This window comes from Puma concolor, chromosome C1 (assembly GCF_028749965.1).
Source record: "Puma concolor isolate L17-30 chromosome C1, mPumCon1.1.hap2, whole genome shotgun sequence".
NCBI lineage: Eukaryota > Metazoa > Chordata > Mammalia > Carnivora > Felidae > Puma > Puma concolor.
The window spans coordinates 89,186,849-89,210,805 of record NC_141674.1 but is presented as its reverse complement, the minus strand read 5'-3'; positions in this window follow the sequence as shown (position 1 = coordinate 89,210,805).

The following is a 23,957-nucleotide window of genomic DNA, read 5'->3' as shown; positions in this document are numbered from 1 at the left end:
AGATATGTGTGCTGAAATATTGAGGGGTGAAAAGTTTAGATATCTGAAACTTTCTAATAAATCAACAAAGATGGATGTGCAGGAGAGAGAATGTTAATAGTTGTCAAATAAGGAGGTAATGTACAGAGGTATACTGTTCTATGCACTTGTTTTCCTGCATGTTTTCATAATAAAGTTGAGAGGGGAAAAAAAGGACAAAGTTAAGGAAAAAGAAATAAAATGGACGCTTTTCATGCCAAGATTTTATGAATTTTTTTTTCTGTTATTTAAGACATGGCATAAGTTTATAAAGACATGGGAAAAATAAAAAAAAAATTGAAGCTATTGTTCTAATTTTATCATCTCTTATATGAGTTTGGATCACTCTATTATTCATTATAAATATTGAACTTTTGCTGTCTGTTCAGGATATTGCAGCATTAATGTGTTAATGTCTCCATAATTTTCTGAACTCTTCAGATTAGAAGTGTTACGCAATTGAAAAGTATTATTGTAATGATGATCATCATTATTAACCTTGCATGGCACTTTATATTTGAAAGTGCTTAGTAACCATTTTTATTAGTCATTATTAACATCTTTTCCAGAGTGCACTTCAGATTGATTAAGCACATTCCTGACCTGACTATTCAATTTATGTTCAAGATGTGCCTCTATGTTCAGTTACAATTTATTGTTTTAAACCTTCCATTTGTTTTTGAAACCCAGAGATTTTCAAAAGTTATCTTTGAGATCAAAGGACTTTTAAGTAATTCCACTTTGTTCTCTAACAGATTTTTGAAGATACATGTATTTTTACTTGAAGCAATAGTCATTTAGAGGTTATACAACTCTATTTGTAAAGAAAACTGCCAAATTGTATTCACATTTTATTCATATCTTTCAAATCCATTGCCTTTTTTGCTATTCCTGAGGTGGCAGATTTAGTTTATTCATTTATTGTTGAGGTTTTGATTATTCCTTTTATAAAAAGTCAAAGACAAAAAGAGCATGTCTTTGGTGTAAGAAAGTTGAGTGCAGTTTCTGAACCCACTGTTACTTGACCATAGACAGATCTGTTAATAAACCTTATCTATGAAAGAGAGAAAATCACTACTTCATAATTTGTTGTGATGATCTAATGAAGTATCTATTATAACTTATTGTTATAGTATCTGATACATGGTAAGCACTTAATATAGTATCTGGCAAACAGAAAGCACAATTTACCATGTTTCCAGTTTCTTCATCAAACTTGTGGTAGGATGATCTTTCCAAATGGCAAATTTGAGAATATTGCTTTTGTTGGTTAAAATTAAGACTAAGTCCTCTTCTCTTTTTAGGGCCTCACAAAAAGCCTCTATGCCCTTATGTGGTCATTATATTCTACCATTCTGACTTGTACTCATTTATTTTCAAAGGATTCTGAACTATATGGAACTAAGTACCTGCAACCCTCCTGAGAGTCATCATAAGAATTGTCCATTTTTTAAATACCAGATATCTTGTAAAAGCTTTGCACATGTTAAATATACAGAACTTCTATAATGTCCTTGGAAAAATCCTGTTTATACAGCAAAATTTAACTCAAATGTCACCCTTCAGCAAAAGCTTAATTTTTCTCCCCATCATGCTCTTATGACAACCTGACCCTCTTAATCCCTTGAATTTCTAGAAATGTCTCTCTTCTCCTTTCTCTCCCTCTTCCCTTGACTATGAGCTCCTCCATGATAAGGTTATGTTATGTAGAACTTCATTTACCAAGAAAACAATTGCAGCATCTGTCAATATGTAATTTCCCTAGTATTTATGTAAAGGGTATAATTTAAATATAATCACTAGTCTCTGATTTTTTTCAAAATATCTGCTGTATCAGCATGAGATGATAATATTTTCTTTTCCGTGTTACCTGAAATTTCTAACAATAACCCCACTGACCCAAAGTGGGGTATTTTCTTATTCAGACCATGCTTAAAAAATGTGCTACATGGTACTGAAAAATCTATTTCATTTCTTACTTTTTTTTCAAATCATAAATTAGTTTATAAGATTAGCCGATTATGACCTTAGAAGATGTAGAGAAATTATCTCTAAATTTAAAATAAGATATATAGCAATTTTTTAATTGGGATAGAAAAGAAATATAAGAGAAAATCAGTGCATATATTTTATGTACAGCAAGTGAAAGGACTTCTTAAGGATGTACGTCAGCATTCATGGAAAGCTCATGTTTTGATATAGTAGAATTTTCATTACATACAGGATAGTGGTTACAGGCATGAGCTTTGGAGTAAACTAACCTATATTATAATTCTATTTTTAATGCTTACTAGACCTATAATTTGAGACAATGTAATTAACCTATACATAGCAATTTTCTCATATACAATATACTTGTAAAAAGATGCCAATCTCGTCTAATTGTTTTTGCGATTTATTTTTTATTTTATGTTTTTAATGTTTTTACTTATTTTTGAGAGAGAGACACACACACAGAGTGCAAGTGGGGAAGGGGCAGAGAGACGGAGACACAGAATCTGAAGCATGCTCCAGGGTCTGAGCTGTTAGCACAGAGCCTAACGCAGGGCTAGAACTCATGGACTACAAGATCATGACCTGAGCCGAAGTTGGACACTTAACCAACTGAACCATCCAGGCTCCCCTGTCATGCAATTTAAATAAGAAAATATGTGTAAAATATTTATCACAGAGGCAAGCACATGATAAGAATTCAATCATGGTAGCTATAAGTAATAATGTGATTATTATTATCTCTTCATTCAAAAATCACAAATCAAGTATTATCCTTCACAGCTAAGGGTATCAAATCTCAAGAAATGTTAATGACTTGCCTAGGATGTAAGTTGATAGCTTTTAATTTTTTTAATGTTTTATGTATTGGTGAGAGAGAGAGAGAGCACATGAAGCAGGGAGAGAAAGAGACAGAGGATCTGAAGTGGGCTCTACACCAAGAGTAGAGAACCCAATGTGGGGCTTGAACTCATGAACTGTAAGATCATGACCTGAAGAGAAGTGAGACACTTAACCAACTGAGCAACCCAGGTGCCCCAAAGCTGATATTAACTGATGGACATAAGATTCAAACTGAAGCTCTCTGATTCTCTTTACAGCACACTTTATAATATCCCATGCTGCTTCTAGCTTGCAAAGGTCTCCGACAAGGAATAAAAGATCATTTGTAGGTGTCCAAAGGCAGGTATCTGATAAGGGGAGGGAGGAAAGCATAGCTAAAACAAAATGCATCTGTTTTCTAGATATGCCTTTTGTGATGTTATCTAAAAACTGATGCTACCTAAAGAATCAGCACTTGTAGGGCACTATGCTAAGTGTGGATGTGGAAGGACAACAACAACAACAAACAATTTATTCTCCAAAAGTTTTTGTCTAAGTTAAGAAATAACAAAGCTCAATTTTTTTATTGTTTTAGAGAGAAGAGGGGGAGAGAAGGGCAGTGGGAGAGAGGGAGAAAATCTTCAGCAGGCTCCATGCTCAGCACAGAGACTTGATGTGGGGCCCAACCCCATGGACCTGGAATCATGACCTGAGCCAAAATCAAGAGTTGGCCACTCAGCCAGTTGAGCGATACACAGGGTCTCCCCGAAACTCAAATATTAATAGAATAAATCCATAACTGCAAAATAAGTATAACCAAAGATGTTCTTATATATTGAATAAAATTATTCCGAGTTGACATATAAAAAAAGATTTTATGGAAAAAATTTTTTGAACTGAGTTTCCAAATTGTTATGGAAAAAGAAAAAGGAGAATATTCTAAGGAGTGTGACTATTCTTCCACTTTACCTTTCACCTTAGGATACTACCCTTTACCTTCCAAACATCAATCTTCATTCATAAACTGTCCATTTTCAGAGGTGCCTCATAAAATTCTAGCAACGTGTCCTATTCATTTTATTTTCTTAGCGATGTAGATAGGTAATAACTTCCTTTTAGAAATGACCAGATAGTTCTTTTCAACAAAAACCAATTACAACAGTCACTTTCAATATACTAGCTAAAGACATTTATTGATACTACAGTGTAATAATAATATTTTGTAGGTGTATGAGTTTCCATTTCAGTTGAGAAAATTCAAGCATTACATAATGAATAGTTCATTAACTTGCAGTGTTTGCCTGTGATGAAAAAGAAGGAAAATCATTGTCTTAAATTTCAGGTTTGGTAATAAAGAGCAGAGATTAAATTACTTGCCCCCAGTCAAAGCATGAATCAGGATAGAACCATTCAGATCTCAAAATATAGTATGCCTACAAAATAGCTTGAACCCTTAGGAGAAAAATATGAATAAACTGAGACAATATATTACTCTATTAAATTATGCTAATTTACAATAATTAGCTACCATCCTATTTTAAAGCAGAATTGTAGCAATTTCATGCAATTTACTAATTTCCTTTTCCATTCTGCACCCCGAGTTTTGTTGAAGGAAGGAAAGATTGTATTGTTAGACTCACAAATGTTGCATTCTTAATTCCATATTTAATATGATGTTGGTGGATACTTTGAGAAATCTTAAATTCAAGTCAGTCTGATTAATTAGTGAGATTATCATGGGTCAATCACTCTGCTAAATCCCGAGGACAAAACATTTAATAATAATAAGACTGGCCTCATTCGATGAGAATTTACAATCTATCGGAGAGTAAAAATACACACATAATTGAAATACAATGTGTTAAGTGTTAGAGTATATTCAAATGCCCTAGTTTAAACCTCATTGTCTCTCACTTGGAAAGCTGGTGTAATGTAATCGTTGTTCTTCCTGCCTTTAGTCTCTGCCCACTAACTATTTAATCTCTTTTACATTACTATCAGAATGACCTATATAATGCAGATCTCATTTTGTTACTCTACATGTAAAAACGTTTGGTGGCTCTTCATTATGTACAGAATACAGTTCATACTCCCTAGCAGGGCCCATGAGGCTTTCCAACTTTTAGTATGTTTCTCTCCAGCCTGGTTATGGATTTAGAAGCATCATACTATTCTACATCCTTCCTATTCCTTCCTTCTGGGATGCCTTCTCCATACTTAACCTAACTCTCTTTATGTTTTCTCTTCTTTCATGATTTAGATAAGGTTTATATCTTCTAAGAAACTTTGAGAAACTAAAGGGCCTTCCTTTGCCTTTTTTTATAACACACTGTGTTGATCTCTATTTTACCACCTTCCATAATATTTCTGGTTATATTTGTCATGGTGTGATATTTTGCATGCAATTCCTACTCACAGAAAATAAGTTAAGTTAGAGTGAGACAAAATGGGAGTCACAGGGGCCAATGTCAATTTCCATATTAATTTTTTTTGTCAACGTCTGATGCAGCACTTCCAGTGTGTCCATACAGATGAGCTGTGTGACCAATAGATTAGTAAAACTTGTTTGGGGCACCTGGATGACTCAGTCAGCTGAGGTGGTTCCAATCAAGTCATGATCCCAGGGTGGTGGGATCCATCCCCCAGTGTGTCTCCATGCTAAGTGTGGAGCCTGCTTGAGATTCTTTCTCTCCCTCTGCCCCTCTCCCCTGCTTATGCTAGCTCTCTTTCTCTCTCTCTCTCTCTCTCTTCCCCTCTCTCTAATAAAATAAAATTAAATTAAATTAAAACAAAAACTTGTTTGGAAAAGTCCATGGGGAATTTGGTGAGACCAAGCAGACAAAACTGGTAACGGAAGACTCTCAGGTGTAACCTTTTACACCCAGCTAAGCAGACCCCTTAAAAGAAGGAGCTGTCTGGGGCAGTGTCCTGCAAGGCTGGTTAACTTCCCACACTGTACCTGTAGAGATTTTGCTCCAGATGGGTGCTGCCAGAGGCTCTGTCTGCGTAAAAGGCGACCTGACTGCAATCCAGACCAATGCTTGTGGCACTACCCACCACCAAACCGGTGCTTTGCTGCTCATGTTGTGACACCTCCTTTCTAGATCCTCTTTGGAGTGCTTTGTTACTTCTCTCTTACAGTTTTGTGATAACATACAATAAACCGAGTGATTCGTGATTTTCATATTGGCACCACGTGGTTATGTGAAACGTTTCAATCCAGTGATTGTTACCTGACATTGGCATTTGTCTCACTTCCATATTACCAGACAAAGTATAAAATTCCCTGTGGTAAATATGGTCCTTTCCCATCCCTTCTAGTATATCTTCCTGCTTTGCAGACTTCAGGCATATTTCTGGATTCAAATTAGACTCTGCCACACTTTAAACTGCACTTTTATGAAATTTGAAGGCAGATGAAGTACAAGTTATCTTTATGCTTCTTTTGCTATTTACTCCTGGCAAGAAAGGAGCTATTATGCAGCAAGGTCCAGTCTTCATTGTTGCAAGTGTTGAAATATAGTTTGGGCAGACACAGAAGTCAGAATTTAAGTTCCTGTGTCCAGGCACCAGCTCCCTAGGATTGAGATGCAGGATTGAAGTTGCCTCCTAATCCCAAATTCCTGATCTCCTGATCATTGGTACCGCTAAGTGTGTTTGAACACACTTCTCACCTCCCTGATCTTAGCAGAATTAATAACTACCTGGCAAGCCAGTTCTGCACTTTTCTAGGACTCATTTCACGAGATCCAGCCTTGAGTCCATTCCTCCATCCTTTCTAATGACTTTGTAAGTGCCCAATTCCCTATATTAAATTTCCTTTTTTTGCATAGAATACTTAGAATTGTTTCAGTCTCCCGTACTGTGCCCTGCCAGAGTTTTTATACCAGGATTGGTTTCAGACAACAACATTTTCTCAAGAAAGGGAATTTTGGATTGGTTATCTGGCTACACTAAATTTTAAGGCAGTGAAAATAACAGTATAACTGCAGAATGGGTATTGGTGGCCCAAAGACGACAGAGAAAGTCAATAACTTATTTGGAAGGAAATGCCTACTAACTATAAGGGGCTATTGTTTCCTGGAGTGACACCTGACTGATATAAATAACCCTTCTATGAGCAGAGACTGTCACTGCCATGTCACAGCTGCAGCCTCTAGCGCAGAGCCTGGCATGTAGTCACATAGCCTGGAACTGAAATGAGTGACGCATTTGGCCCAGGTTATTGTAAGCATCTCCGTGAATGGACTTATATTTGACTTTGATATCAGAGCATTTCAGTTAATACTTCAGACAAAAGAGACAGCATTTCAGAGGAAAAAGGCTCAAAAAGACAAAGCATGAGCGGGTGATAGCAAATAGTTCAGTGTGACTCTTATCAGCAGGCCTTTGAAAGATTCCGTGAGGGATAATGTTGGAAACAAAATTCTGAAGGACATAGTACATCATACACAATCCACTACCATCCTTAACTATTTTCATTATTTTCCCCAGGAATTTCTCCCAGTGTTTTCTAGCAAGCTTTTATAAATCCCCTGCTCTGTTATTGCCAATCCTATACCAAGAATAAAATTGTAATAACATTACTAGACCGGTATTATCCAGTTCAGAACACTATTTTTCTCCTGTTGTCATTAGATTTCAATAAATATAAACCAAAAGAATATTGAAAGTGATGGTGTCTCTTAAAATAAATCTCATTTAGTTGTCATTTATAATTTATTTTTCTTAGGTAAAATACCTGTATCTATTTTTACTCTTGTCCTTTTGAATTATTAAGTCAGAAATGACCGCTTCCTTCTAGGACTTTGATCTTTTCTCACGTGTACCTTCAGTGTGATTATTTTAAAATTCAGACAGGGAATTAACTTTCACACATTTTCTTTCACCTGTTAATCATAACAACCAGCATTGCTACAGACTGAAAGATTGATCTAAATTTAAATAAAATTATTTTTTGCAAAGTAGGATGATTATTTTATAAAAGATCTAGAATTAATATTCTTTTCCTACAAACAAAAATGCAACAAAGCAAATAGAGTGTCCTAAATCCCTAGTTTGTCATATGTAAAGTACTAGATGTGGTAGAAAATGGCACAAGTCTTCATCATCACTTCATCAGATCAATACTATCCACAAAAGGAATCGATCATTTGGCATTTTTAAAAATAATATTTGCTCTTTAAGTACAGAGTTGATGAAATTTTAATGTGTACTCCCTGGAACTGATTTCATCCCACTTTCCTCATTCATTCACTCATTTATTCAATAAATAGCTAGAGAGTGACTTTTATGCACTTGGAAACAAAACAGACAAAGATTCCTGCCACATGAGCTAACATTCTAATGCTTCAGTGTCTCTTCAAGAGAGAAAATACATAAAACACATAATAAAATAAATTGCTACTGAGCTCCTAAACACTGGCTGGAATTAACTGACAGTTTAATGAAAAGTACCTTAGCTCTTAGAGACTAAAATATGCTATCTCCCTAATTTGGACATATAATTTCCCTTAGTATAAATTCAACATATAAATGATATTTATAGCAATGAGCAAAAGGAACAGAATAAAATGGAATGACTCAGAACTAGCAGGAATCTAATAAATTTGATATCTCATCAGTGGTAGTCACCTTTAGAGACAGTACAAGCCAGGTGCTATGTTTGCCACTCAACATGCATTTCATTATTTAATAAAACATTTTGGCCAATATAAATAAGTCCAGCTACTATACCCAATCTATGGAAAAGGAAACTGAGGAACAGAGAAGATTCCCATGTTTCAGAACTTAAGAAGTAGTTTGGATGGGACTAGAACCCAGACTATCTATTCCTAAAGGTGCTAGGTTTGACTGTGGGTAGAATGCAGTCATGTATCTATTTTTCTTTTTAATTTTTTTTCAACGTTTATTTATTTTTGGGACAGAGAGAGACAGAGCATGAACGGGGGAGGGGCAGAGAGAGAGGGAGACACAGAATCGGAAACAGGCTCCAGGCTCTGAGCCATCAGCCCAGAGCCTGACGCGGGGCTCGAACTCAGGGACGACCGCGAGATCGTGACCTGGCTGAAGTCAGACGCTTAACCGACTGCGCCACCCAGGCGCCCCATGTATCTATTAAAAAACAACAACAACAACAATAACTGTGATAGTCAAAAAGAAATACTGGGAGCTTTGAAACATGAAAAAGTGAAGTAACTTTTGCAGTGCACATTTAAATGCTAGGGAAAACCTTAGACAAGGAAATTACAGTTTCATTTACATGACCATTCTAACGTGTGCATGGTGCCTCAGGCTACACTGGTATGATGAGAAATATTTGACTCATCTAATTAACTCTCCTTCCTCTAATGTGTTTGTCAATCCACTTTCTGTTTATTATTTGGAGTTCCAAATTTAACACCGAGTAGGAAGCTACCGCGTCATGTCAATGTGAGGTTTATGATGCATATGACATATATAGTTCCTTTGGGATATGATACATTTGATTCTAGTTTTATTCATCTGTCTCAGGAGCTTGACTAGAAACTAATAGTACTTCATGAAATGTATGATGTACAAACTCTATGCTAAATATCTTATGTGACCTAAATATTTTCCGTTACAAGTGTTTATTAAATGAATCTATCCTCTCAGTTGTTGAAAAAAATAAACTTCTATACTTCAACTTTGTAAAAACCCTACAAGTTAAGAACTATTATTAGGAACCAGACAATAAGCCCATGGACATTTAGGGCTGGAACTTTTACTCAGGTCTACCTGAGTCTGGAACCAAAACGATTGCTTTTCAAACTGTAATACTGTAGCTAGACACTAGTATGGTCATGACAACTTGACAATTCTATTTTACTGAGTGAGCTGAATCCACTTGAAGTATTCCCTTTGCCTTGCCTCTTGTGAAACTGTCAAATAGTCATAAAGCACCAAATCTTTTTCATTAAAAGTACAGTATATGACAAACACTGATGCTCCAGACAAAACACATAGGATTATTGGCAAAATCACTTTCTTAAGCAATATTACTGGTTGTTAAGTAAAAACAATGATTAAAACTGAGGAGGGCAATAACTATAAAAGAGGTGCTACGGCAGGCATTTTTGTATGGCATTTTAAGGAAAGCAGCCAATATAAATAGTATGAATGAATTCTTCACATATTTGTGGTACAAATATGAAACAGAAGTACTCGATCACTTTTTCTTCTCCAATCCCTGAAAACTCACATTAAAAAGGAAAGTGTTTGTTTCCTCTTGTTTCACTTAATGATTAGATTGTTCCTGAGGGATGGAATGGAGCACTTTTGTGTGAGTCACATGAATGGAAGTTGCTTCTCAACTAAAGTAGATTGCACCTGAATGTCAACCCAAAGCAGCTTTATTCACAGAGGGCAGAAAATATTGATTTTGTTGTTGAAAATAACTGAGAGAGGTGTGAGCATCATTAAATCATAACTACTGAGTCTAATTGCAAAGTACTGTTTCAGGGGTCTCACAAGTCCACACTCATTCTCAAGAGGAAGAGGTTTACACGTTTTGAGTTGAAGCCTGTCTGTATTCTTGCAAATACCCTATCCATAATTTCAAGTGGCTTGATAAAGCAGAATACCTCAATATGTTGAATAGATTAAATTATTATTTTAGGTACAAAACAGTCTCATAAGCATTTTTTAGAATATTCTTTTAAGTTGAGAACTTTCATGAATTTTAATTTAGGCAAATAAATCAGAAATCATTAAAGGGCCAATTAGTGGTATAAAGACTCATTGAAAATTGTCTTGATTTTCTCCACTTCCTAGATACTTTTCCAGAGCCAAATGACACCAAAAACTAAGTAACAGATCTATTTGTTTCTATTTCCTCAGCTGAAACACACATTAAAGCTTTTAGTCTGATATACAACCATCACCTTAGCATTTGACACAGATCAAATGCTGCAAAGAACATTCAGTGAGAAGTCTCTAGATTGTGGGTCTATTGTCAGAATTATCTATTAGAATCACAAAGAACTTTCTGACTTACTCAATAATCTGTTCTAGCTCAATGTTCACAAAATAGAAGTGATGTGTTAGGAATGTAAGAAAAGAAACCAACCAGTGACAGGGTCATATATGTCTAAAACTCCACAATATCAAACAAGATTGAAGCATATTATTAATCTACCATATCATCTCTATCATGAATAAGAAACTATCATAATTGTTACAAGTATTTATAATTCTACATTTTTACCCTATTACATGTATATTTAAATAAATTCTTACTTTTATATTTACTTTGAATTGGGGTTTATAAGTGTGCAAAGCTCACTATATAGTCTATTGATGATGACAAAGAAAAATCATGCTATGTCATATTCTAAATCATTTATTGAATGTTTCCTTTATTTATTGCCCTAATTAAAACTTGGGATGCTGCAGATGCCTGGGTGGTTCAGTCAGTCAAGTGTCTGACTCTTGAGTCTGCTTGAGATTCCCTCCACCTCTCTCTCATGCTCACATGCACATTCTCTCTATATATATATTAAAAACAAAAACAAAAACTTGGGATGTCCACTTCATAATATTGCTATTCCTGTAGTACTTGTGATGGAGGCTATTTTTTTCAATCCCATGTACCTCAACATCTGGGTGTTTAGTATGTATCCTTCAAAGCCATTTCCCAAAACTTTATGCTTCCTCTTCAAACCCCATATTTGACTTTATGTCAATAAACTTACCATCTACAAACTCTCATGTTGTTACCTTTATGGATACATTTTCTCATATACTGATGATTTTAGTATTTACCTTAACCTCTCAGATTCCTAATAGCATTTTGACAAACTCAGGATCTACTTATCCAATCAATAATATGATTGCTCATAATCTTAATCTTCTCACTTCCCACTACTGAATATTATTAGCATATCCAACCCTATACCATGGCTTTCCATCTCACTCATAGTAAAAGTCATAATAATGGCCTACAAGAATATGCATGACCTGGCTTCACCCTCTGAACTCTTGTTAGTCCCTTCACCTGGAATAGTCTCCAGATTTCTGTTTGATTTACATCCTCAAATTAACTGCAGTAGTGAGAAGTTCCCTGACCAGCCTTATAAAATAGCAACTATCCTAAGGCATATTTTACCTACATTACCCTGCCTAATTTTTCTGCACGGTACTTATCACGATTGATAATTACTTCTTTGTTTTTGTATGTTTTCCCCCACATTTTGTTTGTTTGTTTAGTACTATATTCCCAGGGCCCCAAAAAATAAATGATGTACTGTTGTATTGACTATTACTGACTATTGTACTGGGTCCACTGCGAGTAGCCAACAGGTCAAGTATCTGAAACTGCATAAATTTAGGGGTATATTTATTACCAAGATCAAGAACACCACTGAGAAGATTCTTGAAAAATAGGCAATTAGCTCTTCTCTCTTGTTGCAGTGGTTGCTACAAGCATCTTGTTTTTTTCAACTTTCACAAATCTTCCTCTAACTGTTATCACTTCTTTCAGTAAAAGGCCAAATTTTAAAGACTTTATTTAAGAATAAACACTTTTAAATACTAACTGACTGTGTTTTGCTAGAATGTAGATTCATGTTATACATTTATTTCCCTGTCAGGTTTTAGTTTCAGAAGAGTCCAGAATAAAAATAAGATCAGTAGATACTGTGACAAAAGAAAAAGATATTTTTAAAAGGTTTATTCTTCTATCAGATAGTTCATTGAGTTTCACTGTGCTTGACAGATTAAAAAAAAAAACTCACTGGCAGATCAACAAAACACTTCAGATGAAAAAATTTACCAGTTGACTAAAAAATACTCGGTAAACAAAATGATTTTGTTAAACACCTTGATGTACTCTGCTTACTAGTTATATTCTGACTCATAAATGAAAGTTTCTGAAAATTTATGTTGTCAGTGACACGCCATTTGGATGGAAATTTTCATTTTGCAAAGCAGCTTACCATACATTTGCTAAAAACTACATTTAGGATGAGCAGTAAAACTAATGTTTGCTCAAAATAAATTTTGCTCTATACTTTTTGTATTAAATTCCTATAAACTGCTGTTACAGATTACTACAAACGGTATCTTAAAACAATAGAGGTTTGTTCTCTCACAGTTCCATAGGCCAGAAGTCTAAAATCTATATCACAAGGCCAAAACCAATATGTCAAATGGGGCCTCACTCCCACTGGGGGCTGTAGGGGAAAGTCCATTCCTTGCCTCTTTCGGCTTCTGGTAGTTGCCAGCCTTCCTTGGTGAATTCTTCAAAAATAAGGTGCTTATGTCAATATGAAAATCATTGTTCTGTTCCAAAGGCATATATGGAGTCCATAGATTTTTTTTTTTAAAGAGAGAGAGAGAGAGAGTGAGAGTGAGTGGGGAAGAAGGGCAGAGGGAGAGAGAGAGAGAGATAATCTTAAGCAGGCTCCATGCTCAGCATGGAGACTGACGGGGGGCTCAATCCTATGAACTGTGAGATCATGACCTGAGCCAAAATCAAGAGTCAGATGCCCAACTGACTGAGCCGCCCAGGCATCCCAGATTTTTCAATACCACTCTAAATTATATCTCAGAATTTATAATATTTGGAGAGAGTTTGAGATATTTATAAATTTAATATAAATTTTGCTGTTATTAATATCCATTTGAATAAAAAATACTGGTAATTCAATGCCTTTTTTGTAAAATGAATATACATGGTCTTAAGACACTTTTTTAAATTTTTATTAATTTATTTCAAGATAGAGAGAAAGCAACCACGAGCAGGGAGGAGCAGAGAGAGAAGGAGAGAATCACAAGCAGGCTCTGAGATGTCAGCCCAGAGCCCAACATGAGGCTCAATCTCACGAACCGTGAGATCACAACCTGAGGTAATATCAAGAATAGAGTGTTTAACTGACTGGGCACCTTTATAAAAGGTGCCCCTTTATAACAGCCATGAAAATACAATGCTTAGCTCTCCTGTTGAGGGTAAACAATTTACTTATGATCTCAGCTACTGCCTCCATGGATGCCACTCTATGTGTAGATCCACACTTTCCAGGGACTGCTCTGGCAGTGACTGAGCAGGATAGGGGTATTAATGTGGATCCATTCCTGTCAAACAGGGAACTTCTCAACTACTTTTCCTCCTCATTGGTCTGGCTGAACTTTGCTGTGAACTTGCTATGGGTTAATTTGTGTTTCCCCAATATTCATATGTTGAAGACCTAACCTCCAGTACCTCAGAATGTAACTGTCTTTGAATATAAGGTCTTGAAAAAGGTAAGTAAGGTAAAATGAAGTCATGTGGAGTCTTAATTCAATATGATTGGCATCCTTATAAGAAGAGGAAGTTAGGACACAAACATAAAGGAAGACCATGTGAAGACACAGGAAAAAAAAAGACTGCTATCTACAAGCCAAGGGAAGCCCTAGAAGAAACCAATCCTGCTTGCCACCTTGATCTTGTATTTGTAGCTTTCAGAACCGTTAAGACATTTCTATTGTTTAAGCCAGTCAGCCTGTGGTACTTTGTTATGGCAGTCCTAGCAAACTAATACAGAACTACACTGCAATTCAATACTCTTTGTCTTCCTGTTGTCTCCTCTTCTATAGGGATCAGACCTGAATCACAGTCTGAATTCTCACCCAACAGCTTCTACTCCGTCTCATTTTATCCTCCACAGATTCCCCGTGCCCCTCCCAACCCCAGAAATGTGTCTTTTGCAGGTATAATTACATTTTGGCTTCTGCTCCTCATTGGTATCAAACTAACACAATTTTCTATATAAAATAGGGTGAAACATTATTTCTAGTTCATGTAACAGAGACATTAACTTTAGATTATCTTGTTCAAAAGTTCTTTTCTTAACTGCAGTTAAATTTTTATTTCTATTTCTTCTAAAAGTTTATGAAAAAAATATTCCTTATAAATCTGATTAAAAACTCTTTTCAGTATATAAATTTATTCTGTAAATATTTTTTCTCTCAAAAGTAAAAACAAAAACCAAGAAACTATTATTTTATTTTATTTCATTTTATTTTAATTTTTAGAGAGAGCATGAGTGGGGGGAGAGGGGCAGAGGGGGAAAGAGAGAGAAAATCTTAAACAGATTCCCTAATGCAGGGCTCAATCCCATGTCCATGGGATCATGACCTGAGCTCAGATCAAGAATCAGCTGTTCAACCACCTGAGCCACCTAGGTGCCCCCAGGAAACTATTCTTATTGTAAACCTGCACTTATTGGCTGGCATTTTGTGATAGCCCCTGTGCTAGTCGTCTTTAGAATAACTGAATCAGATTGATTCATTGAGTATCAATGAAACATAACTGTTCAAGAAACAATTAAAAACCCTAAACATTCCACCAAAAAAAAAAAAACTATTAGAACTGATAAATGAATTCAGTAAAGTCACAGGATACAAAATCAATGTGCAGAAATCTGTTGCATTCCTCTACACAAACAATGAAGCAGCAGAAAGCGAAATTAAGAAAACAATGCCATTTATAATTGCACCCAAAACAATAAAATATCTAGGAATAAATTTACATAAAGAGGTGTAAATAAAAGAGGCTGTACTCTGAAAACTATAAAACACTGATAAAAGAAATTCAAGATGACTCAATGGAAAGACATTCCATGCCTATGCATTGGAAGAACAAATATTGTTAAAACGTCTGTACTACCCAAAGCAATCTACACATTTCATACAATCCTTATCAAAATATCAACATCATTTTTTTTACAGAACTAGAAAAAACAATCCTACCATTGGATTGGGATCCAAAAAATCCTACAAATGGAATTCTACCATTCCATTTTGTATGGAACCACAAAATACCTCAAATAGCTAAAGCAATCTTGAAAAAGAAAAACAAAACTGGAGGTATCACAATTCCAAACTGCAAGTTATATTACAAAGTGGTGGTAATTAAAATAGTATTATACTGACATAAAACAGACACCTCATTCAATGGAATATAATAGAAAATCCAGAAATAAGCCCAAAATTATATGCTCAATTAATCTTCAACAAAGAGGAATGAATATACAATGGAAAAAAGACAGTCTCTTCAGCAAATGGCATTGGGAAAACTGGACAGCCACATGCAAAAGAATGAAACTGGATCACAAAAGTAAACTCAAAATGGATAAAAAACCTAAATGTGAGACCTGAAACCATAAAAATCCTTGAAGAGAGCACAAGTAGTAATCTCTCTGACATCCGCCATAGCAACATTTTTTTAGATAGGTCTCCTGATGCAAGAGAAATAAAAGCAAAAATAAACTATTGAGACAACATCAAAATAAAAAGCTTCCACACAGCAAAGGAAACAATTAACAAAACTAAAAGGCAACCTACAAAATGGGGGAAGATATTTGGAAATAACATGTCTGATAAAGGGTTACTATTCAAAATATATAAAGAACTGATACAACTAAATACCAAAAACAAAACAAAACAAAACAAAACAAAACAAAACACCCAGATAATCCAATTAAAAACTGGGCAGAAGACATAACAGACATTTCTCCAAAGATGATATACAGATGACCAATAGGCACATGAAAAGATGTTCAACATCATTCATCATCAGGGAAATGCATAACAAAACTACAATGAGATATGACCTCATACCTCTCAAAAACAAAACCCCAAGAAACAATGTTTGTGAGGATGTGGAAAAAAAGGAACCTCCGTGCACTGTTGATGGAAAAGCAAACTGTGGCAGCTACTATGGAAAACAGTATAGTTTCCTCAAAAAGTTAAAAACAAAACTACCCTATGATCCAGTAATCATGCTACTGAGTACCCAAAAAATACAAAAACACTAATTCAAAGGAATATATGCACCCCAATGTTTATTGAAAAATTTTTCACAATAGCCAAACAATGGAAGCAGACCAAGTATCCATAGATAAGTGAGTAGATAAAGAAGATGTGGCATATTATATATGTATATATATTTATATTTATACTTATATTTATATATATATAACTTATGTAAGATATATAATTATATTAATAAATTATACTAATTTATATGTGATATATATAATATATCTATCACATTACTCAGCCATAAAAAACAATAAAATCTTCCATTTACAGCAACATGGATGAATCTACAGGGTATTATGCTAAGTGAAATAAGTCAGTTCTGAGAAAGACAAATACTGTATGATTTCACACATATGTGGAATTTAAGACATCAAATGATGGAAAGACTGGTTTTTTTCCATTGTAATTTTCATTCCTCCTTTGTATGAGCAAAGGAAAAAGAGAAAGAAAGAGAGAGAAAGAGACCAAGAAACAGACTCCTAACTATAGAGAACAACTGATGGTTACCAGAGGGGAAGTTGGTGGGAGATGGGGGTGGAAATAAGGGACAGCAATTAAAGAGTACATTTACCATGATGAAGTAAAATAAAATAAAATAAAATAAAATTGGGGCGCCTGGGTGGCGCAGTCGGTTAAGCGTCCGACTTCAGCCAGGTCACGATCTCGCCGTCCGTGAGTTCGAGCCCTGCGTCGGGCTCTGGGCTGATGGCTCAGAGCCTGGAGCCTGTTTCCGATTCTGTGTCTCCCTTTCTTTCTGCCCCTCCCCCGTTCATGCTCTGTCTCTCTCTGTCCCAAAAATAAATAAAAAACGTTGAAAAAAATTAAAAAAATAAAAAATAAAAATAAAATAAAATAAAATAAAATTAAATTAAATTAAATAAATAAAATTAAATAAAATAAAAAATAATATTAAAATAACATCTTCCAAATCTCTCTCTCTCTCTCTCTCTCTCTCTCTCTCTCTCTCTCTCTCTATATATATATATATATATATATATCTGTGCCCAGAAAGCTGTTTGATGGATAACGAGATAACTATCCAATGTAAGATTAATAAGTAGCCTATCAATTATCAAAATCAAAATACTTCTAAAATGGTTAACACTTTACTGTTATTATTTACAGAAAATTACTAATGATTTTAAAATTTAAAATTTCAAGTAGCAGATGTTGATTTAGCTAGATTTTTTTTATTAACCCCTAAAATAATTTCTTAAAAGTTATATAAAATTATATTATACTCCATTACTAGATGTTCAGGGAGATGTCAGTCTTAAAAATTCATTTTAACTGATTTTTTTTATTAAAATATGTTATAAAATGAATGGGAAGTGAGTTAGGAACTGAAACTACAGTATTTTACACAAAAAGTATTTTTTAAAAATTTTTAATGTTTATTTATTTTTGAGAGAGAGACACACACAGAGAACAAGCAGTGGAGGGGCAGAGAGAAAGAGAGAGACACAGAATCTGAAGCAGGCTCCAGGCTCTGAGCTGTCTGCATAGAGCCTGACATGGGACTGGAATTCATAAACCACCAAATCATGACCTGAGCTGAAGCCAGATGTTTAATGAAATGAGGCACCCAGACGCCCCACACAAAAAGTATTTCTTGTAAAACAATTTGAAGCAAAGTTGTCAGTGATGAGTGCTACATAGGAAATATAGCAGGAATGAAATCACTGAACTGAGAAAACATGGAAAACATTTTTATTCATTAAAAAATTTTAAACACCACCTAAAACACCTGCCAGTGTTGTGTTACTAACAGAAAAATTCAATAAAAAAAGATCAAGCCTATAAATACTCTGTTTCCAGGGGAGCCAGGGTGATTCTGTTGGTTGAGCATCTGACTTATGATTTCAGTTCAGGTCATGATCCCAGGGTTATGGCATCTAGCCCTGCATCAGCTCTGCTTTCTCTCTCTCCCTCTGCCCCTGTCCCCAGCTTGTATGCTTTCTCACTCTCTCTCTCTCTCTCTCTCTCAAATAAATAAAAAATAAAAAATAAAAAATAAAAAATAAATAAATAAATAAATAAATAAATAAATAAATAAATAAAAATAAACAGATACATAAATATTCTTCTTCCAGAATATTTTGCTAGAACAAATTAGAAATTTTGCAACATATCTTAACTTTTAAACTCTGGATATTCCTTTTATTCTTTAAATGAGATTAGACTTGATCAGTACATTTTCAAATCTTTGTTTTATTGTAAAAAGTGTCAAAAGATTAAAGTGGACATACCTTCCCCCACATTCACATCCAGTATTTCTCAAACAAGAAGTTTCTTTCTACCACCAAATCACCACACTTAGTGCAGCCACTAACCCCTGCCCCCCAACACCGAGATCCAAAGGATAGATACACCACTTATTTAAATGCTCTTCTCTCATCTATTCTGGGATCTTTACTTTCTTACTACCTAATAGTTTTCAACTACTTCCTTTCTATTCCTCTTGACTCTTTTCTGACATTTTAAAATGTTCAAGTATCTTTCTTTAGAAAAATAAAAAATTAGGGGCACCTGGGTGGTTCAGTATGTTCAGTGTATGACACCTGATTTCGGCTCAGGTCATGATCTTAGGGTTGTGGGATGGAGCCCAGTGTTGGGCTGCACTCTGAGCATGGAGTCTGCTTAAGATTCTCTCTCTCTCTCTCTCTCTCTCTCTCTCTCTCTCTGTCTCCCCACAACCCTCTCCCCTGCTCACATGCTCTCTCCCTTTCTCTCAAATAAAATTAAATTAAAATTAAAAAAAGAAATTACTCTCCCCAATCCTTTCCAAAACCAGCTATCTCCTCTCTTCACAATGTTCCGAACTATTGTCTGTATCAAGGATCATGAATCTTCTCTGCAAAGAGCCAGTATGTAAATATTTTAACCTTTGTGAACTATGTGGTCTATTTCAACTACTGTTTGCCATTGTAGGCAAGAGTACAGACAATAGATAGTTGAAGAGTCACAGATAATAATCAAGTGAGTGTGATTGTGTTCCAATGAAACTTCATTTATGTAATTTTCACATTTCAGAAGATATTCTTTCACTTTTTCAAGCTTTAAATAAATGGTTTCTCTATGCACCAAATTCCTCAAACCAAAACTCTGAGCTAACTCTCTCTCACAAGTCCTCCCACTGATCAATCAGCAAGTCTGTCAAATGTCAAGACTTCCTGAACCCATCTACTTTTCAAGCCACTACATGCATCCTCGTCCAAATCCTCATTGTCTTCTACTTTCGACTGCTCTCTCTTGTCCCATAAACCAATCTCCACTTAGCAGGGTGTTTTTATTTTTTAACATAAATTAGATTACATCATTTCTTGATTTAAAACTCTACAATAGATCCTTATTACATTTAGAATAAAATTAATGTTGTTTACATTGGCTTACAAAGCCCCAGATGATCTGGTCCCTGTTTACCTCTGAATTATTTTAGCTCATCTACCATCATCTCATTGCTGTCTGCCACCATACTGGTTTTCTTTGTTTTTCTTGCTTCCACCTTAAAGTAGTCCAGCTAGCTTTTCCTTCTCTCTTGAATTCTTTCTCTTGATCTTCTTAAGACTAGCTCCAGTGAACAGCTTAGATGGCGTTTCTTCTTTGGGATCTGCACTGGCTAAAACCCATACATCCAATGTGGCTAACTTATACAATGCATAGCAGTTATAACTACCAGCTATTCTTCTTGTGTATACATTTAGTAGTTTCCCAGCATGTAGGTTGGTATCTAGTCTGATAATGTAGTTTATCATCCAAATTGGAATAACTTGGGAATATAAGAGGAAACTATTAAGGATTATGCTAGAACAAGCATGAAACAGGCCTATCCCAAGCAAAGACAATAATTGCTCTACAAAGGCTGGACATAATGTGGTCTGGCAGCAAACATTTTGAATAAACAAGCTCCCTGTCTATCTTCCTTAAGAAACTGTATATTCTGATATTAATGAACTTAAGTTATTCTGGCTATAATATATAGTGAAGCTCCATTTTGTGGGAAATAAACACAATGTGTGTTCTTAGGTTTAAAACCATAATCTTTGTTATAACATTAATCATTATATTATAAAGATAATTAGAAAATAAAGAAATTTTTCTTGGGGCGACTGAGTGACTCAGTCAGTTAAGCCTCTGACCCTTGGTTTCAGCTCAGGTCATAATCTCACGGTTTTGTGGGTTCAAGCCCCACATCAGGCTCTGCTCTGGCAGCATGGAGCCTGCTTGGGATTCTCTCTCTCCCTCTCTCTCTCTCTGCCCCTACCCCACATTCTGTCTCAAAATAAATAAATAAACTTAAAATAAATTTTTAAACATTTTAAGAAATTTTTCAAAGCCACCAACTCTTTGTCTTATAAAGAGACAACAGGCTTTGAAATTGAGATTTTTGACATACAGAAATTAATTTCATTATAAATACATAATATTATAATAACATCATTTATGTGACATAATGATAAACAAGTTTTATATGTTTTAATTTAACACTTTTTCTACTAACCTTCCAATTATCAGTAGATATAATTCAACCATTTTCTTTCACATATAGTTTAAGTGGTCTTTAATAATAATTCAATAAGACTATACAAATTTATCACAAAAATTTTTACTTTCTTGTTTGTAGTCATTTTCCCTTGTCTTCCATATTCTAGAGTTATATTTTGTTTAAAAATGATATAAAAGCTTGTATTCAAGATTAACTTTACAAAATCATTAATGAAACTGAGCAACAAATGAAAAAACAACTCAGAGAGTTTATTTTTCATGGTCTGTTCTTGAATAAGCCTGTTGTTGCTGCTCGATTGTAAAATAGCTCAATTTTTCTATCCCTTTCAGCCACCTGTATATTCATACATTTTTTGTACTTTACAATTGTTTCACTGTTGTAGTTATTAATATTTTAAAACTTAAATGGCAATAGCCAAGGTTTATAATTCATGAGATAGAGTTTTTTTCCCCTTTCCACTAAAAACATGATTCTAAAAAATACAGTATTTTTCCAATTAGTTTTCATTGCTAACATAATTATAACATGAAGTCATATCTATATAATATGTAACAATAGAGATTACATCTTAGAAAAACATTTAATAGTACTCCTAAAACAGATAAAAAATCTTTTGTAGTGTTAAGTTAGCCTGAATCCTCATTAAATGGAGCCTGAGGCATGTGTCCTTTGTGTCATTACTTTATTAGGGAGTCCCACCCAAGGGAAGGATACATTATGTAATTGGAAGATTCTGTAATTGACTTATCCCTCCTGTGGAATCAATAGCCTAAAATATCATATAAACTAAATTGAGCAGCCATCTTCAATAAGAGCAAGAAGGAGACTAGAATGTATATATCCAGTAGTTACCAAATGTGTCCAGTAGTTTTCAAATATTTCTGGTCAGAAGTTTACCTCATGGACATTTAGTTCTTTGCATGCTGGCCTTAGCAGCACCAATAAGCAAACCCTAGTGGGAGGGCATAGGCTCACAGTCACTAGACAATGCGCTGTCCAACTACAGATGTTAGAATTTGGTTAAAGCTCACACTATGGTGGTCAATACAGCCACAATTGGAAAGAGAGACAGGTAAAACCAAGAGGTAACATTTTTTTTTCTTAATGTTTTAAATGTATTCAGCATTTTATTTTGAAAATTAAATTTTGAAAAAGTAAGTAACCAAAGGTACTTGATTTATCTTTCCTTTTGCACAGCTTCTCAAATTTCTTTTCCTATCTGCCAGATGAGAATGCTGCCCAATTCATCAATCATTAAATAAAACCAATGAGATCATTAAAATTTATTCAGTTGAATTTTTTTAACATTATAAAGTTATAAATTAAATACAAGTATACTATTGATACAGGAACTGAACAGAAAGTATAGAAACAGACTCAAGTATTATAATGTTAATTTATATGACAAAGGAATTTTTTCAGGTGCAGGCCAAAGATAGATAATTAAATTAATCATGTGTTTACAACTAGCTAAACTTTCTAAGAAAAAACTAGTTTAAGCCTTTAACTTAACATCAACTGTAGATTTGTAAGTAGGGGAAAAGGAAAGTACACAAGTACTAGAGGAAAAATAGAGTAAATCTTTGTGCCATTGTGTTTTATAATAAGACTTATAAGGGCACCTGGGTGGCTCAGTCGGTTAAGCATCTGACTCTTGATCTTGGCTCAGATAATGATCTCATGGTTCAAGAGTGTGAGCCCTGAGTCAAGCTCTGCACTGACAGAAGAAAACAGAGTCTGCTTGAGATTTTCTCTCTCCCTCTCTCTCTGCCTCTGCCCCGGTTGCATGTGATCTCTCAAAGTAAATAAATAAACTTAATATAAATATATATACACACATATATATAGATATACACATATATATATTTGATATATATTATATATAATATAATATATTTATGTATAATATATATAATATATAACATATATATTTCATATTCATTTCCATTTCTGGCACAGAGCTTCTAAAACTCTTGGTTAAGCATCTGACTTCGGCTCAGGTCATGATCTCACGGTTCTTTGGGTTTGAGCCCTGCATTGGGCTCTGTGCTGACAACTCAGATCCTGGAACCTGCTTTGAATTCTCTCTTCCTCTCTCTCTCTGCCCCTCCCCTGCTCATACTCTGTCTTTCTCTGTCTCTCAAAAACAAATAAGTGTTAAAGAAATTAAAAATAAAATAAAACTCTTGGAATTCCTTAGAGATGAAAACAACAAGGTATCTTTTGTTGTGCTAATGAGGTTACTTTTGAAAAGCACCCAAAGATGGGAAGTGGTTGTCAGGAGAACCAACCACATGACTAGAGGGTTGGAATCTTTATTCCCACCTCCCTGACTTCCAGGGAGGGGAGAGGGCCTGGAGGTTGAATCAATTGCCAATGGCCAATGATTCCATCAATCATACCTATGTAGTGAGGCTTCCGCAAAAATCCAAAAGGACAGGGTTTTGCAGGACTTCTCGGTTGATGAACTCATCTCCATGTAGGGAGACTGATGCTCAGAAATGGCATGGAGCTTACATGCCTTTTCACATACCTTGCCCTATGCACCTGGCTGCTACTGAGTTATAATCTGTCATAACAAACTAGTTATCTAGAAAGTAAATTGGTTTTCTGAGTCTTGTGAGCCACTCTAGCAAACTAATTGAACCCAAGGAGGAGGTGAGTTGTTGGAATCTCTGATCTATAGTCTGGGTCAGTCAGAAACTGAGGTGACAACCTGGACTTGTGACTGGCATCTGAAGTGGGGGCAGTCTTGTAGGAATGAATCCTTAAATTTTGAAATCTGATGTTATCT